The following is a 15,656-nucleotide window of genomic DNA, read 5'->3' as shown; positions in this document are numbered from 1 at the left end:
ATTTTTGTAAATTTTGTATCCTGCTACATTGCTGAAGGTGTTAATGCTGTTTAGGAGTTTTGGGTGGAGTTTTATTGGGTCTTTGAGGTATAGGATCATGTTGTCTGCAAATGGGGTACTTTGACTTTTTTTTTTAACCTATTTGTATTCCTTTTATTTCTTCTTTAGCCTTATTGCTCTAGCTAGGAATTCCAGGTCTACATTGAATAGGTGTGGGGAGAATGGGCATTCTTGTCTTATTTCTGCGTTTAGGGGAAATGGTTTTAGTTTTCTCCATTAAGTATGATGTTCCCTATAGGTTTGTCACATATAGCTTTTATAATGTTGAGGCACATTCCCTTTATTCCTATTTTCTTAGAGTTTTTATCATGAAATGGTGTTAAATTTTATGGAAGGCTTTCTCTGCATCTATTGAGATGATCAAGAGTTTTTTTGTCTTTGCTTCTATTAATATGCTTTATTACATTTTTTGACTTGTATAAGTTGAACCATCCCTGAATCTCTGGAATGAAGCCAACTTGGTCATGGTGAATAATCTTTCTGATATGTTGTTGAATTTGGTTTGCCAGTATTTCGTGGAGGATTTTTGCATGGATGTTCATTAAGGAAATTGGCCTGCAGTTCTCCTTTTTGGATGTGTCCTTGTTCAGTTTTGGGATGGGTGTAAAACTGGCTTCATAGAATGAGTTAGGCAGTGTTCCTTCCCTTTCTATTTCATAGAAAAGTTTAAGAAGTCTTGGTATTAGTTCCTCCTTAAAGGTTTGATAGAATTCATCAGAGAATAGAGCAGGTCCTGGACTTTTCTTTTCTGGGAGGCTCATTATTGCTGCTTCAACTTCATTATGTGTTATATATTTGTTTATGTGTTTAATACCCTCAGGTTCAGTTTTGAAATGTCATAAGTGTCTCTAAATTTTTCTATTCCTTCATGATTTTCCAATTTATTGTAATGTATGTTCTGAAAGTAGTCTCTGATGATTCCCTGGATTTCCTTGGTGTTTGTTGCTATCTTCCCTTTTTTTCTGACTTTTACTCATTTGGGTCTTTTCCCTCCTAATTTTAGTCAGATTTGCCAGGTGTTTGTCAATCTTTCTTTATTTTTTCAAAGAACCAGCTTTCTGTTTTGTTGATTATTTATATGCTTTCTTTTTTTGTCTCTATTTCATTAATTTCATCCCTTATTTTTATTATTCAACCTATCAAAACAGGACAGGTAGTGCATCCCAGAGCTGTTCTTCTGGGACAGAGGGCAGTATTCAAAACTGAATTGTCCCACCTTGCTTGGGGAGGAGCTGACCAAACAGAGTTGCAGCCACAAGGCAACTCAGCTGCCACCTGGTTAAAACAACAACAGCTCTGAACACCATTCATGAATTGGCAGAGTTACCTCAGCTCCCAGTTGCAACTTGACCTGTAGACAGAAGGAACAAAATATTACTCACAAGCTAGCTACCTGGTGAGAACACATCAGAATTCCTATTTGTATTCCAGTACCAGGATTGGACTTCTAATAAATAACTCCAGAACTTTTACCAAAATGACTGATCTTTTTGTTAATCCTATACCTGGTGATTTTTTTCTCTGTATTATTAACTTCATCATCACAATTTTATGATCCCTGTTCTCACGCCCTTCACTTTCCCTCTTTTTCCTGTGCTACAAGCCATTGTTCTCCCTCCCAATTTCTCTTTGTGCCCCTTCTCATCCACTCTCTCCCCGTGTCTTCACATCATCCTCTTATCCTTCCACAACCTGTCACCACACTACCACTCCCTCCTACACACAAACCACCTACTGCCGAGCCTACTATACCACTTATACACAAACCCAGCCCCTGCAATCCCTGACTCAAGCACCATCCACTACAACAACAGAAATACACCCAAACATGCACAAGGACCAAAACCCAACAGCTCCACTACCTCTTCCCCAACCCACCCCTTTTCTTACTCCCCCTTTTGAGTACCACCTTTACCAATTACCCAAATTTCTGTATCTAGGCTAATAACCATTACACTCTCCAATTCCCACAGTTTATATATTTTATAACCCAAGGGTTTTCTATTCAATATGTAGACAACTGGTCTGGCATTGACCTGTGAATTTGTTATTGCTAAATTATATCTCCAGGCCATGGGCAGAAAGATCATATCAACCTAGCTATCAAGTAAGTCAGTCACAACACAAGGATTAAATCAAAGGAAAGAAAATAGGCAATTAAAGTCACTAACTAGACTATGAAGAGCATACATTTATTGGGGTAATGTTTACTTGAGGACATGTGACTTTTCTATTTCTGTATGTTCACAACATTTTCCAGGTTAAGAAAGCTGTTTGATCTTATTTCTTTGTTTTTTTTTGTTTTCAGTGAAGTATAAAGTTACTTCCACATTGGTCTACCATTATAGTAAATTAATTTTATGGCATGAAGACAGATTTTGGAGTTTAAAATATCCTCACTTCAACATTACATACATTAAATTTAATTATTATTTATATATCAATGGATTAAATAATAAACTTAAATTACTTTTACTGTCCAGAATAAAATAAAAATAAAATATACTATCTTAATGAAATAAATTCAAGTTAAGTCATCTATAAAATATTATTCTGAGAATTATATTTCCATTAAGCTTCAATTTGATGTAAAGTATAATGATTCAATTACAGTAGTAATTTAAACTGAAAATGAGAGAGAAGTTAAAAGTACTTTGAAATAGATCTTAATTTCACATTGGCCTATACTTATAGTAAATGCATTTCTGTTAGAAAGACACAGCCTTTGGAGGTTAAAAAAATTCCACTGCAAGATTATCTACCTGAAACTCCAATGATTATTTATTTAATAGTGAATTAAATAATAAAATTAAAAGTTATACTATTTAGAATAAAGTGAAAACAAAATACACTATCTAAATAAAATAGAATAGAATTAATATAAGACTCATATTTGAATGATCTAGTAACACAATACCATCCTGAGATTCAGAATTCTATTAAACTTCAACTTAAGGTGAAAAATAATCACTAAATAACCCCAGTAATTTAAATTGAGAAATGAGAGAGAAGTCAAAAGTACTTTGAAAGAGATAAAAGTATAGACAAGTTTCTTCTTGTTGTTCTAATTCAGTACCTGGATCATTTGAAGGTGAAATCATCCCTGAAGAAAACTCACTTCCCTTTTAAGGATATGGGTATAGTGAGGGGACATTCAGTTCTTGGGAGAAGATATTTGCAGAAATCCCTCAGTGAATAGACATTTCTCATTGGGAATGGAGGATGTGGTGGGCCAGAGAACTCCCTTGGTAGAAAATAATCTTCAGATGCTCTAGACATGTTTCCTGGAGCAGGTGGAGGAAAAGGAGTCTCCCCTCTGATGAACTGGCTTTTTGGATTCATTGGGAACACATCCCATTTTGGAAAATGATCTTGAGAAATTACAGACATGTTTTCTGGAGGAGGAGGAGGAGGAGGAAGTAAAGGAGGAGGAGGACATGAGGAGGAGGAGGAAGAGGAGGAGGAGGCTCTATTCTCATAAACTTGATCCTTTTGTCTCTTGCTGGCATTAAGTTTCCTGAAATATTTGTGTTGTTTTTCAGCAGCCTAGGCCACCAACCAATTTAAATGAGGATTTTTCTCTTAAGAAACAATCTTCCTTTGATAATAATGATTGATTCTCTCCAATTTTTCTTTGAGTTCTCTGGCTACCTTTTTAGAGGTCTACAGCTCTTAGCTGTATGGATGATCTTTTCTTCTGATTTGGAAAGTTTGTTCTCTGTCTTGCTGGTAATGATCCTTTCCTATTAATTTCCTGAAGAATTTCATTCCATGCTTTAATGATGACACTAAGCCATCATGCTGTTTTTGAGCAGGACTAATTTTTTCTAGTTGCTTACATTTTTTCTCAATTAGTCTAGAAAGCTTTAGAGCCATTTTTTAAATCTTCTCATATAAAGTTGGCTTCTAACCAATTGAAAACTTTTCCATAAAGCAACAGAATGGAAAAAAATTCCAGCAATAGTAGCACATTTCAGCATTTCCCATGGAAAATCATGGGGCTTTCGTCTCAGTTCTTCAGTGCCTGTTGTCACCACCTGCAAAACTCCTTTACAAATAGCCCCAAGTATGGCTGACAGACATTCTTGGGCATATTCATGGCTCCTGTCTGCTTTGGCTATTGCCAAGGCCAGGCAAACACTCAAAGTTCTGCCTGGAACTCTAATGCTCACCTCACGACTGGAATATTCCACTGCAGAGCTGGCTGAAGTGGGTGTTTTGTTAACATGCAGTTCGTCCTGCCCACAAGGAAGAAGTGCTGGTCCCTTACTTAAACTTTACATGGTTTGGCCAGATGTTGGCCAGGTGGTCCCATTGTGTTATATAAAATGGGCAAAGACTTCCCAGGTATGCTGAAGATGTCCTAAAGCTCATCTAGACCCCCTTATACATAGAGCCATAGAGTAGTTCCACTTTTACAAACATGTTCTACATATAAATGTGTACATCATGTTTGTTTTTGTGTACATATTTAGTTTTTGGATTTACCTTCCACACATGAGTGATACATTGCAGCCTTTGTCTTTCTGAACCTGGTTTATTTCACTTAACACCATGTTCTCTAATTTCATCCATATACTTTCAAACCACATTATTTGATTCTTCTTTGTGGCTGAATAAAACTCCATTGTATATAAATACCACATTTTCTTATTCCTTCCTTCATTTGTATGGCATCTGGGTTAGATACTTTGGGTATTGGGAACAATGATTCCTTAAACATCAGGGTGCAAGTGTCTTGCACCTCTTATCCTTCCATGTCTATGGTTCACAGGTTTGGTCTTTCGATAGATCTGCAGAGTTCTTACATATTTCTTTCATGACTCTTCAGTCTTTTCTTGAAGTGGTCTTCTGTTTTTCCATTAATATCTATTTTGTCTCTGAGTCCCGAAACTCTGTCTTCTAATTGATCCAGTCTGCTTGATTGGCTTTCAAATGTATTTTTTCATTTCACTTAAGGGAATTTTTATTTCCAGGGTTTTTCTTTGATTCTTTTTTTCAGGCTTTCCATATCTTTTTAAGCTCCTATTTCCAGTCTTTTACAGCCTGCTTTATTTCATTCATCTTTTTTAATGATATCCTTGGTTTTGTTTCAGTTTTTGTTGAAATCCTCTTTGAGTTAATTTAGTGTTCCTGTCTTCTTGAGTTTTTATTGTTCTTATTCTATTGGGATTGATTGGGTTGATTTTGTATGTTCTCCTTAAGCTCCTTAAACATTCTTGTTACCATTCTTCTGATCTCAGCATCTGCAGATTCATCACCTTCACTATCCACCGAATCCTCTATTATGTGATTGTTAACTTTTGAGGAGTCATATTCACCTGCATTCTTTTATTCCCCATGTTTCTACTTTGACATGAGCTTATGTGTTGTTGATTAGTTGGCTGGGTGTTTTAATTACCTGTTATATTTCCCTTGATTTAATTTCTATCCTCTGGTTACCTTAGTTCTTAGCTAGGTTGTTGTAATGTTTCTGATCACTGACATGGAGATATGATTTAGCAATAATAAACTCATGGATTCAATGCTGAACCCATTATTTCCATAATATATAAAAATTTGGCAGGGGTTGGTGGAATGGCTCACATGGTAAAACACCTGCCTAACAAGCATGAGGCTCTGAGTTTAAACCTTAATGCTGCCCCCCACAAAAAAACAAAACCTTTGGCAGTATAATCTTACAAACAGTGAGTATTGGGGATATAATGGTTGTTCACTTAGGTAATAAAAATAATGGTGATAGAAGAGTAGAAATGGGAGGGAGGATTGAGTGAGGGAGAGAAGAATGAGATGTAGGGACAATAGGGTAATAAGGCCTTAATGTGTGTAAAGATGTAGATCAGTCATTGTGGATTGGAGTGCTACTGTCAGTTATTGTAAAAGGATAGGAAGGATGTAAGTAATGTGTAAAGCTGGTATTACAGACTACTCAATGAGTGGTTAGTGTGGAGGAGATGAGAAGAGAGGGGAAAAGGTCAGGGAGAAAATGAAGATAAGCAGAGGAAAGGAAAGAGAAAAAAAGTGGAGGTAGAGAAAAGAAAGTGGAACAAGAGAGAGCTAAGCAAGGGAGAGTAATGGAAGGGATTGAATGGACCAAAGTAAAGCACAGGCACAGAGGGCAGACATTGAGACACCCCTTTGAACATCAATATAAATATTAATAATGAAAATCATGACTGTAAAACAGGCACAGTGTTTGCAGGGGGGTACTAGTGGGAGGGGGAGGGTGAAAGAAAGAGATTAAGGTGATGTATATGGTTGATGGACTTCACATACCTTTATGAAACAGCATTACAAAACCTCTTGCAATTGCTTTATGTGGGGTTGAGAGGGGCTGGATGGGGGAGACAATGGAGGCAATGTAAATAATGTACAATATAAGTCTATTTGGAATTGTCACTACAAATCTCCTCCTTGTACAATGAATATATCCTAATAAAAATGTTAGAATAAAAAAATGTTTTAATTAAAATTTCAGCAGAATGGAAAAAAGATTTTTTAAAAATATAAATATGTATAAGATACATATATAATAAAAATTTTACATATATATTTTTTTTCCTCTGATTTCTAATGTGGGTTATGTACCTCTTAGGGTTGATATGCTTGCCTGGATGGCAATTGATGGTGCCTTCTATACTGGACAGGTTTGGGAGATTTCTACTCACGTTGTTTAGGCCCAGGCTATTCTTGTGGGGTGGGCAATCAGGGTCAGCTTGTTTGAGTAAGCAGGTTCCCGAAGTGTTACACGGAGAAGCTGATGTGTGAGCAGTGGCCAGCCCCTTTCATCTGCTAGGCAAGCCTGAAAACTGGAGTTGTTTGATCCAAAGGTAGTCTCTGAAAAGCCTGTTAATTTCAGGTCACCACCTGTTTTTCCAAAGTGGTGGGATGCATTATTTTCTCTAGGATATGCTAGCTGAGCTGCCTCTCCCTCTCAAAATGTGGATCATCCTAGCACTTTGCAAATACAGTCATGAGTTGAGCTGCCTCTCCCCCACCAGGCAGGTGGTTTCCTCCAGAGCAGAAGATGAGGTATACTTTCCTGAGTGGTTTGTAGTTTATCTCAGCTGTATCAGGATATGGGTTTCAAGCAGCAATAAGAGGTTCTGTGTCCAGGAATCTTGGTGAATCCAGGACAACACAGGCAGTTTTAGAATTCATTCTTCAGTTCTCTGTGTTGAGTTTTTGCTCTTTGGAGAGAGAGGAAAAGAGAAAAAAGAAGGAAGAAAAGGAGAGAAACTACTTTCCAGCAGTTCAGCTTGGTCTTCTTTGCACTATAAAAAGCTAATTTTGAGGTTAGCATTTGTATATTGGTTTGCCTATGTACTGGTGGTATCCTACATGGTGGAGAAGCCAGGTCCCCAAACCCTTGCTACCATGAACCTGAAGTTTTTTTTCAGACTTGTGAGAGCTCAGAGATACACGGTCTATTGGCTATCCACCATCTTGTGCTCTCCAATGTTATTTCTTTGAATCAATGTTGTACACCTTGGTATTTCTCTGCTCCCTCTTCAATTACCAATAATTCTTATTTTTGTTCCTTTGTTGCTGTCTTATAGATTCTATAAGCTTTCTTCATTCTTTACTTGTTTCTCCTGTGAGTATTTAGAAATTTCCTATTTTCAAGTTCATTAACTCTTCCACTTGATCAATTCTTCTGGTTAGAGCCTTTATTAGATTTTTTAAATATATTTTTATTTCCAAAACAACTTTTATTTTCAAAATTATTTTAGTGTCTTTGTTTAATTATTCTGATAATTTTCAAGTTGTTGGCATTTGCATAGAATTTTTTGAGTTCCCTCAAAACATTTGAAATTGTTTTGGGAAATTATCATCTCTTTCATTTTAAGGTCAGTCATTGGTTCCATATTTTGTCTGTTTTTGAGTTGATTGCTCCCTGATGCTCTTGATTCAAACAGACGCACATTGAGGTTAATGCATTGAAGGCACAGGTATTTACTCCATTCTTTGTGGTTTACCTTCAATTATGTATATCTTCCTGCAGTATGTCTGTCTATTGATCCTATCCAGACTCACTGCTTGTTACCTCAGCTAAAATCAATCAGTCAATCAATCAATGAATCACTTTTCCTACTGAACAGTAGACGGAAGGCTAAGACAGGTTTTGCAAGCCTTTCAAGGGCTTGGCAATTGATGTGGCACCTACCTTGGGTGAGACTTAAGGGAGTAAAATAAGATACAGACTGCTGGAAACCCAGCTCTGGGCTTTGGCTCTGGGGAGCCTTGGAATAGCATGCTTTCTGCAATGCAGCTGCTGAACAGCCTCTCAGATTTGATTTCCCCTTTGACTACAATGAAAAGCACCCACTGATTTCTGTGTGCTGGACATTGCTAGCTTCTCACCCACTCTTTCTTTGTGGCTATTTTCAGATGTTTTAGCCCTGTAATTATTTGCAATGCCTCCCATGTACCAAATTACAAATTCTCAGTTGAAACAATTTTCTCCAGAGTCCTTAGTCTTGCTGAAAGTTTTATGCATAGCCACTCAAACCTATCACTGAAAATACAGTCTTTATATGCCAATCATGTATGTTTTGTCATGTGTTTTGGTAATATTCACCCTTCCAAAACTCTCTATTTATCCCTCCCCTTCCACTGATCCTATCCCTCAAACAGTAGTCCCCCTTTCACTTTCATGTCTTGTTTTTTAGGTCTACATACTGCATATGAGAGAAAACATGATATTTGTTTGTCTGACTGTGGCTTAAGATGATGACTTCTAGCTCCATTTATTTTCTTGCAAATGACATAATTTCACTCTTATTGATAGCTAAATAGTTCATTGTATATGTATACCACATTTTCTTTATCCTTTTCTTGCCTGATTGACATGTCAGCCGATTCCAATTGGATCAACAAACATATTAATCACACTCAACTACCCACTAGTTACTGACATAATTAAATATAGTTTAAATTTATTTCTAATTCAAAAAGATTTATAATCTTTTTAAAATTTATTTTAAATAGGATCTTTTGTTAAATACATAGGGATATACTTAGTGAGAAGTCCTCCACATACTTAACTACAAAAATAATACCGATGGATGAAGTAAATGATCATGGAAGTACCTAAAAGTCATTCTGATTCTCCTTCTTCCTAAAAGAAATTTTTGTCATTACTCCTCCACACATAAGCAAATTTGCTTCCATGTTTTTGGTGAAATTTCTTGTAAGAAGTTCAACTGAAATTAAAACAAATGATTCATAATGAGGAGTGACATCTTTTATGATACTAGATCACAAACAGAATTAGGCAAAGTACACTCAAGAAGAAATTTAGCAAGTTTTAAATTTCAATTCCCAAAGGAATACAATCATAATGTAATTGCACCTCATTTTGTACGTTTAGATTTTGAGTGTAAGCAAAGGAACCAGATAACACTTACCTAGAAGCAAGAAAATAACAATGAGTTCTTTATTGGACATTATAGAGTTAAGAACAAGTTTACTATTCGAACAGAAGTGGAAAGCTGAGCATTTGTTCCTAAATAACTTTACCAAATAAGCAAATCTCTTGGAATAATATCTATGATAACATAGCTTCTTATTCTTACAATCTTGAACACATTTTTGCATATTGTCTCCCAAATTCCCTTTAGCATTGGGTTTTATGTTTTTGAGCATTATATATCAATGAGTTGTTTGAAGATGTTACATAACTCATTACAGGAAGAGTAGAATTATGATCATGGCTATAGAAAATATATATTCCACTTACTGAAGTTGGCCAATAATAACATAAACAGAAGTGATAATAATCACTACTATGAAGTACTGTCATCATTACTGTGATACTATACAAGCTACAAATATGTTACTGTAATAAAACTGAATGTCATTCTGGTAAAATGTATATATTTATAAAAATATTTTACCTATATCACAAAGAACTACCATTCTAAAAAATACTGAATATTATGATATTCTAAACATAAAACTAAATTTTGAAGATAAAATATATAAGAAACACATTTTCTTATGTCTGTCATGAATCTGTAGGATAAGAAATCAACTTACAATGCACAGTAGTCTTCTCTTTTGTGATACTAGAGTTTGAACTCAGGCCTTAAGCTTGCTAGGTAGGAACACTACCACATTAGCCACTTTTCCAGCCCTCAGATTCTATTCATCAACAGTGGTCTTCTGGAAAAAAGTTAAGAAAGCAATACTATATACAATAGCATGTAGTAAATAAAATAGTTGGAGTAAATTTAATCAAGGATATATCTATACATATGAAAAACTAAAAACATTTATGAAATATGAATAAATAAGAACATTTATATGTTCATATATTTGAAGAGTTAATATTATTAAGTAACTATATCTCCAACTATATATAACCGATCAATCCAATTTCTATCAAAATTCCAATTTTTTTACATAAGAATAAGAAAAAAACTTAGCATTTGTATGTAAGTCCAAAAGATACTAAGTAGCTACAGTAATTTTGATTAAAAACCCAAAGTTGTAGACACCCCACTAATGGATTTTAGAATGTGTAGGAAAGTCATGTGTTAGCATGAGCCTGACATAAACACTGACATATCACCAACAGAAAGTACAGAGCCCAGCAATAAACTCACAGCTGATTTGGAATTATTTCCAATAATGATAGCAAAATAAAACATTGAAGAAAGGACAAGCTCTTCAATAAGTGTTCCTGGAAAAACTGGATATTCATATACAGGAAAAAAAATGGGCTCATGTTTGACCCCTCACAAAAGAATCATCTCAAAACAGATCAATGATTTAAATGCAAAACCTTAAACACCACAAGAAATCAGAGGAGGAAAGTCCCATGACATTAGTCTTGGCAGAGCTTTCTTGGGTCTATGTGAACAACACGGCAACAAGAGGAAAAACAAATAGAACTGTGTTCAACTAAACAGCTCCTACACAGGGAAGGAAATAGTAGAGTGAAAAGACAAATCTCATAAATGGCTAATATCTACAAAATGGAAAGAATTCAAACTGCTAAGTAATAGCAAACCAAAGAACCCAACCGAAAAATGGATAGAAGTCTTGAACAAACATTTCTCAAAAGAAGAAATACAGGGATCCAAGATGGCAGATAATAGAGGGAATCACAGTTCCTGAGATCCATGATTTCAGAAATCACTGAGAGTCATGGTCACTACACTTGGCTAATTATTCTTTTTAGTCAACTAAAATAACCACTCACACATAAGGTGCACAAAAAATTCAAAGACTGCCCCTTAAACAGCTTTTAATTAACCTAACTTCTGAGGATGTTCTAGTGAGCAAAGGCATAGCCACTATGATGTGTCTGCCTTGGGAAACGCCTCTGGCCACTTCATCCTTATCCTTTTTTGTTTTTCTTTCTTTCCTTCCAAAAAAGCAGAAGACTGAGGATCAAATGGAACTGGGCTCTGTGACATACTGGACCCATAATCCAGAGACAGCCTACATACACCCTGCCAGCCTGGACCTGTCACAAGACTGGGACAGACACATGTGAATCTGCAAACCCAACAGGCGAGTGACACACACCACACATCCTCCCAGGAACATTATCAAATTCAGCTTGTTGGCAGATTACACCCCTCTGAACAAAACTGAATGCCATAGACATTGAACTATTTCACCACTGTCAGTGGGGGCAGAGCAGAATGCTGAATCAACCTCAGAGAATGGGGGACCAGCAAAGAGCAAACACTGAGAGTGAGGGCAGGGTAAGAAGCCAACCTCCCAGACCAGGGGGGCAGTAGATTGCTGTGCTTATCTTCTGGGACTGTGAGTGGTGCACAAAACTAAGTTGCTTAACCTTGTTGGGGGCAGAGCTGACCAGTTAGAGTTGCAGCAGTGAAATGACTCAGTTTCTGCCTAGAGAAAACAATAACATATCTGACCACCTTGTGCAATCTGATAGTGAGCAACCACAGACCTCAGTTTCAACCTCACAAGTCAACCTTCTGGTGAGACCACTTCTGAGATCCTGTCTGCACCAGATGGCCCATCAGACCAAGGAAAACAGGACTCAAAACACCCCAGCTGATTTCCCCCTAAGCTGTCCAATAAAGAAGGGCAGAATCTTTCTCCACACAGCCCAGCATACTAAACTTGAGAAGAGGCAGAGACATTGAGAAAGCCCCAGTCATAAGGAACAGTACCTGGATTTGCTGTAAAAATAGTAAGTCTAAAACTTTTGCCAAACTGATATTTTTGTTTGTTTGTTTCTTTTTACTTTAATCTATTTTTCACTTTTATTTATTGTATTTTTTTCTTATTTTCCCCTTCTATTTAATATTTTTAATTTTATTACTACTACTTTCTTATACTTATCCTTACTCCCTTCACTGTCTCTCCTTTTCTTGGATTATAACCTATTGTCCTCCCCCCCCACACACAACTATTCTTTCTATCCCTTTCATCATTTCTCTCCTTTGTCTTCAGCTCCCCCTCCTTGTCTTCCCTACCTTTCAACCCACCTCCTCTTCCTCCTCAACCCTTACCACTCACTGATTCATCCACTGTACCAACCCTACACAGCCCTATCCCTCTGCAATCTCTGACACAAGCACCCTCTACTACAACTCAACTATACCCTAACAAACACAAGAGCCCTAAAACCCCATTGTTTCCACAGCTCTTCCCCCACCTCACTCCATCTCCACTCTTCTGTCTCCCCATCTAGCACCAACTTTCTAAATTACCCAAGTATCTATCTCTATACAAACAACAATTAACCCCCAATCCCACCGTTTACAGATACTATCACCAAGGGGTTCTCTATATATTATGTAAACAACTGGTCTGGCATTGAATCTATAAATTTGTTATTGCTAATTTACATTTGCAGATCACGGACAGAAATACTACAATAACTTAGCTAATGAGTAAGCCAGTCATAACATAATAATTAAGTCAAGGGAAAGATAACAGGTGATTAAAACCCCTAACTAGCCAATCAATAACATAGGAGCATGCCACAAACTAGAAACATGGGGAAAAGAAGAAGGCAAGGAAATTCCAACTGTTAAAAGACAAACAATTGAATAGATTATTTAGTGAGAAATGAAGAAACTGAAAAACTGGTTTCTGACCCCAACAGAATGAAGATGATAAATATAACAAAAGAGCTCAATGATGTCCATAAAGAAATGCTCAAAGAAGAAATCAAGAATAAGCTCACTGAGATACTCATAGAGAAGCTTCAAGAGAAGGTAAAACAGAACATACAGAATCAACTCATACGGTATCAAGACAGTACAAATGTAAAATTTGAGAAGACTGAGGAACAAGTAAACGATAACAGGGAGGACTTCAGCAAGCTCCCAAATGAAATTAAAGGAGATTATGAAAAAAGATACATATGAAATAAAGAAGACAGAACAAGATATGAAAGAGGAATTTAACAAAGATATGGAAAATCTGAGAAAAAAGAATCAAATGGAAATCCTGGAAATAAAAAGTTCCTTAAATCAAATAAAAAATTCTGCAGAAATCTACTCCAGAAGACTAGAAAAAGAGAAAGAACAATCTATGGTCCTGAAGAAAACATAAGTATTATGGAAAAAACAAAAGTATCCTTAGACAAAAGACACAAGAACTGCAAAAGGAATATGCAAGAACTGAGAGATTCCATTAAAAGACCAAGCCTGTGAGTCATGGACATTGAAGAAGGAGAAGAGGTGCAAACCAAAGGTATATGTAATATATTCAACAAAATAATAGCAGAAAATTTCCCAAATCTTGAGAAGGATATGCCCATTCAGGTACTGGAAGCCCCCAGTACACCAAAGAGACATGACCAAAATAGAACCTCTCCATGATGTATTATCATTAAAACAACTAGCACAGAGAACAAGGAAAGAATACTGAGGGCTGTAAGAGAAAAAAGTCAAATAAATTATAAAGGTAAACCCATCAAAATAACAGCCGATTTCTCAGTGGAAATTTAAAAGCAAAGAGGGGCATGGAATGAGGTATTTGATCACTGAAAGGAAGAAATTTTAGTCATAGGATACTGTGACTCAAACTATGATTCAAAATTGATGGAGAAATAAAAGTCTTCCATTATAAACAGAAACTAAAACAATATATAACTGCCAAACTACCACTACAGAAGATTTTGAAAGAAATTCTACACACAGAAGATGAAAACAAACATAACTATGAAAGGATGGGAAATATTAAAACTCAAGGGAAGAACAGAAAATAATCAAAGAATAACATAGAATTGGCTGCACGGACACAAATTCCTAAATAACAAAACAACTAAATGCCAGGAACAACCACATACCTCTCAATATTAGCACTGAATGTTAATGGACTCAACTATCCCATCAAAATACACCATTTTGCAAACTGGATTAAAAAGGAAGACCTGATAATCTATTGTTTACAAGAAACCCACTTTATTTACATAAACAAACAATGTCTTAGGGTAAAAAGATGGAATAAGATTTATCAAGCTAAAGGCCCTCAAAAACAGGAAGGAATAGCAATACTTATATGATATAAAATGAACTTCAAACCTAAATTACTCAGAAGAGACAAAGAAGGTCACTGTATACTAATAAAAGAAGCAATACATCAAGAGGAAATAACAATATTATATACACCCACTATTGGCATACCTAACTTCATTAAACATACACTAAAAGACTTAAAATCACAGACAGTCCCCAACATGGTGGTAGCAGGAAACTGTAACACTCCACTATTACCAACAGATAGGTCATCCAGATGAAAAAAAATCAAACTTACTGACACCATAGATCTAATGGAACTGACAGATGCCTACAGAGTATTACATCCTGCAGCAATATCACAATATACATTTTTCTCAGTAGCCCATGGAACTTTCTCCAAAATACATCACATCCTATGACACAAAGCAAGTCAAAACAAATAAAGAAAATTGAAATAACCCCCTGCTTACTATATTGCCACAATGCAATAAAACTAGAACTCAACAACAAAAGAAGCAGCAGAAAATACACAAACAACTGGAGGCTGAACAACATGTTGCTCAGAAATCAGTGGGTCATAGAAGAAATAAGGGAAGAAATAAAAAAGTTCCTGAGATTTAATGAAAATGAAGAAACAACCTATCAGAACCTATGGGACACAGCAAAGACAGTCCTATGAGGAAAGTTTATAGCCAGGAGTGCATATATTAAAAACACAGAAAGAGCTCAAATAAATGATTTAATGCTACATCTTAAGATTCCTAGGGAAAAAAAGGACAGCTAAGTCAAAAATAAGAAGAAAGAGAGAAATAATAAAAATAAGAACCCAAATCAACAAAATAGAGACCAAAAAAACTTACAAAGAATCAATGAAATAAAGAGCTGATTCTTTGAGAAAGTAAACAAGATTGTGAAATGCCTGATAAATCTGACTAAAATCAGGAGGGAAAAGACCCAAATAAATAAAATTGGAAATGAAAGAGGGGGTATAACAACCAACACCAAGGAAATCCAAGCAACCATCAGGAACTATTTTGAATAAATTGGAAAATCTAGAAGAAATGGACAAATTTCTAGATACATATGACCATCAAAAGCTGAACCAGGAGGATATTAATCACCTAAACAGATCTA

The sequence above is a fragment of the Castor canadensis genome, chromosome 15, assembly GCF_047511655.1.
Source record: "Castor canadensis chromosome 15, mCasCan1.hap1v2, whole genome shotgun sequence".
In the NCBI taxonomy this organism is placed as follows: domain Eukaryota; kingdom Metazoa; phylum Chordata; class Mammalia; order Rodentia; family Castoridae; genus Castor; species Castor canadensis.
Note: the sequence above shows the minus strand (reverse complement) of the source record.